Raw genomic sequence first — 4,230 nt, 5'->3', positions numbered from 1 at the left:
ACCCTCCTCTCAAGGTTAGTGTAGGAAGTTGTTTCCGCTACTTAACTTCCTTACAAGTGGTATCAGACCCTGATCACCTTTGGTTTCAATTGTGGGCAGTTGGGTTTTTTGAACTAATCCAGATTTGAGTGGGAGCTTGTGCAGAAGACACTTTTTGATCTTGTTGCAGGAATATTCAGATGGCGAGTTCGTCAGGGAGAATAGAGGTGGAGAAATTTAATGGAAGTAATTTTGAGATGTGGAAGCTGAAGATGGAAGATCTGCTAATAGATCGAGATCTTTGGGATGCTGTTGATGCGAATGTCCAAAGGCCCTCAGATCCTACTGCGGCAGCTCAGTATGATGTTATGGACCGAAAAGCCAAGGGTCTAATCAGACTGTGCCTGGCAGACTCTGTTCTAATCAATGTCCATGAAGAGAACTCTGCAAAGAAGCTATGGACTAAGCTTGGTGAGATGTATCAAGTGAAATCTTTATTAAATCAAATTTTCTTAAGAAAGAAATTGTATTCCTTGAAGATGGAAGAGGGTGGACGAATTGCAGACCACCTAGAAGCATTCAATATGATTGTGGCTCAATTAGTATCCGTCGGTGTTAAGATGGACGAGGAGGAGAAATGTCAGATCTTGCTTTGTTTTTTGCCTGATTCGTGGGATTCTCTTGTTATGGCTATCGGTAGTACTTCTGTTGTTTTGAAATCTGAAGACGTGGTGGGTGCCCTACTCGGTGAAGAGATGCGAAGGAAGGTATCCATCAGTTCAAAGGAAGCCCTAACCGTTCGTGGAAGACCTAAGGAGAAAGGCAAGAAGAATGAGAAGCGTGGCAAGTCCAAATCCAAAGGGAGATCGAAATCTCCTGGAAAGTCCAAAGTCATTTGCTGGAATTGCGGTAAACCGGGTCACATTCGTAAGGACTGCAAAGAAGAAAAGAAGAAGAAAAAGAAAAAGTTCGATTCTGATTCTGAGTCCGACAAGGAAGATGGCGATGCATTTATTGCGACTTTGGCGACTCATGCAGGTAATGATGCCTGGCTAATTGACTCAGGTGCATCTTTTCATATGACTTCCAATAGAGATTGGTTTTCTGAATATGAAGGATTTAATGGAGGTAAGGTGTACTTGGGTGATGATTCACATCTAGACATTGTTGGTCGAGGTAAAGTTAGAATCAGGTTTTCTGATGGTAGAATAAAAAGGATTAATGGTGTGTTGCATATCCCTGGATTAAAACGAAACCTGTTATCTGTGAGCAAACTAATAGATGCAGGTGTGCAGGTAGTCTTTTCTGAAACAGGATGTAAGATGATTAAGGGTGCTATGGTAGTTGCTAGAGGTGTCAGGTTTGGCACTTTGTATAAGCTTGAAGCATACACTATTGAGTGTAATAGCACTTCTGTAAAAAGTAAATCTGTGGATACTTCACTAGAAGATTTGAAGGTTTCACCTTCAGCAGATGGAAATGGTTTTTGGGTACCTAAGGGTGCACTTTCATCTGAAGCAAAGTTACCTGCAGAGAAGACTATGTTATGGCACCAGAGACTTGGCCACATTGGAGAAAAGGGTCTAAGGACCTTGAAAAATAAAAACCTTGTTGAAGGTTTGAATGATTGTAATCTTGACTTTGATTTCTGTGAGCATTGCATTTATGGAAAACAAAACCGCGTTCAGTTTTACTCGAGTTCTCATAAAACTTGTGGTGTTTTGGATCTTATCCATTCTGATGTGTTTGGTCCAGTAGATGTCTTTTCGATTGGAAAATCCACATATTATGTTTCATTTATTGATGATTTTAGTAGAAGGACATGGGTATATTTTCTAAAGAGTAAATCTGAAGTTTTTAGTCGTTTTAAAGAATTTAAAGCAATGGTTGAGTTGCAGACTGGAAAGAAAATAAAATGTTTGAGAACTGATAATGGCGGTGAGTTTTGCTCTAATGATTTTGATAGATTCTGTAAAGACTGTGGAATTAACAGGCAGAAGACAACTCTGTATTCTCCACAGCAGAATGGAGTTGCAGAAAAAATGAACAGGACACTGATGGAGAAGGCTAGGAGTATGTTGAGTGGTGCTGGTCTGGAACAAAAGTTTTGGGCTGAAGTTGTTGCCACTGTTTGCTACCTGATTAACAGGTCTCCTACATCAGCTCTTGTTGATAAAACACCTATGGAAGCATGGTCAGGTCACAAGCCTTCATTGAGACATCTTAGAGTTTTTGGTTGCGAGGCATATGCACATGTGCCAAAGGAGAAGCGAACAAAGTTGGAGAACAAGGCTGTGAAATGTATCTTCATCGGGTATAGTTATGGTGTGAAAGGATACAAGCTTTGGGACCCTGTTGCACAAAAGGTAATTCACAGTAGAAGTGTTATTTTTAGAGAAATTAAGTCTCCTTCTGTTACATTGCAGCCAGAACAGACTAAAAAAAAAGATGTGATTCAACTTCCTTCTACACCTGAAAGAGTTGAATCGAGACCCCTGGATAGGCAAGAATTTGAGGAGAGCTCGTCTAGCTCTGAATCTTCAGAAGAGGAGGAAGAACCTCCAACTCAGCTTGTTCGAAGGTCTACAAGACATAGACAACCACCTGAAAGGTATTCACCTGATGATTGGAGATGTATTTTTGCTCTGAATACTAGTGTGGATGAACCGAAATCTGTAGAAGAGGCATTAGGTATGAATGATGCAGAATCCTGGAAGATTGCTATGGAGGAAGAAATGGCAGCTTTGAAAAAGAATGATACATGGGATCTTGTACCATTGCCTGAAGGACGAAAACCTGTTGGTTGTAAATGGGTGTTCAAGAAAAAGATTGGTTTAGATGGAAGCATTGAGAAGTATAAAGCAAGGTTGGTTGCAAAAGGCTACTCTCAGGTTGAGGGTGTTGATTACGGTGAGATATTTTCTCCAGTTGCAAAAATGACGTCCATTAGATTTTTGCTTTCTATTGGTACTGCTTATGATTTAGAGGTTGAGAAAATGGATGTGAAAACTGCTTTCCTTCATGGTGATTTGGAGGAAGATATTTATATGACACAACCGGAGCACTATGTGGTGAAAGGCAAAAGTAATTTGGTCTGTAAATTGAAGAAATCTTTGTATGGCCTCAAACAAAGTCCTAGGATGTGGTACCAGAAATTTGATACATATGTGTTGAGTTTGGGATTTGAACGTTCTAAATCAGATCACTGTGTTTATTATAAATCTTATGGTGATAATTTCTTATTCATTGCATTGTATGTTGATGATATGTTATTCATTGGCAAAGGGAAAGGTATGATTTCAGAACTGAAGTCTCAACTCGCTGCTAAATTTGAAATGAAAGATCTTGGTGCAGCAAAGCAAATTCTTGGGATGGAAATTAGAAGAGATAGGGTGAACAGAAAGCTATGGCTAGGCCAGAGTAAGTATGTGAATTCAGTGTTACAGAGGTTCAACATGCAGAATTGTAGACCATTGAGTGTTCCTTTTACAGTTGGAACGAAACTATCTGTTTCAGATTGTCCTACATCCCCATTGGAGATGGAAGACATGAGCAGAGTGCCTTACCAGAGTGCAGTTGGAAGCTTGATGTATGCTATGGTCTGTACTAGACCAGATATTGCCCAAGCAGTGGGAGTACTTTCTAGATATATGTCTAATCCTGGTAGAGTTCATTGGGATGCAGTCAAAAGAGTCTTCAGATATTTGAAGGGTACTTCAGAGTATTCTTTGTGTTATCATGGTAATTCAGTTGGAGACATGGCTTCCCTTGATATCCATGGTTATGTGGATTCAGATTGGGCAGGTGATATTGATAGCAGAAGATCCACCAGTGCTTATGTGTTTACTTTGTTTGGTGGTGCAATTAGTTGGATGAGTAAGTGACGGGCTGTGGTTGCTTTATCCACTACTGAAGCAGAGTATATGGCAGCTACTCATGCTTGTAAAGAGGCCATTTGGCTTAAGAGACTATGTTCGGATATTGGAATAAAACAAGGTATAGTGACAATTTACTGTGACAGTCAGAGTGCAATTAGCCTAGCTAAGAACCCGACATTTCATGCCCGGACCAAACATATTGATGTTCAATATCATTTTGTTAGAGATATGGTCGAAGATGGTAGGGTGAAGCTGGTTAAGGTGGAAACTTTGATGAATGTTGCAGATGCTTTAACTAAGGCTGTGAGCACAGAGAAGTTCAGATGGTGTTCAGAGTCTATGGGCCTTATGGCCCCTAGCAATTGATTCATTG

Source organism: Cryptomeria japonica, chromosome 3 (assembly GCF_030272615.1).
Source record: "Cryptomeria japonica chromosome 3, Sugi_1.0, whole genome shotgun sequence".
Taxonomy (NCBI): Eukaryota; Viridiplantae; Streptophyta; class Pinopsida; order Cupressales; family Cupressaceae; genus Cryptomeria; species Cryptomeria japonica.
The sequence above is the reverse complement of the archived record's forward strand: the minus strand, read 5'-3'. Positions refer to the sequence as shown.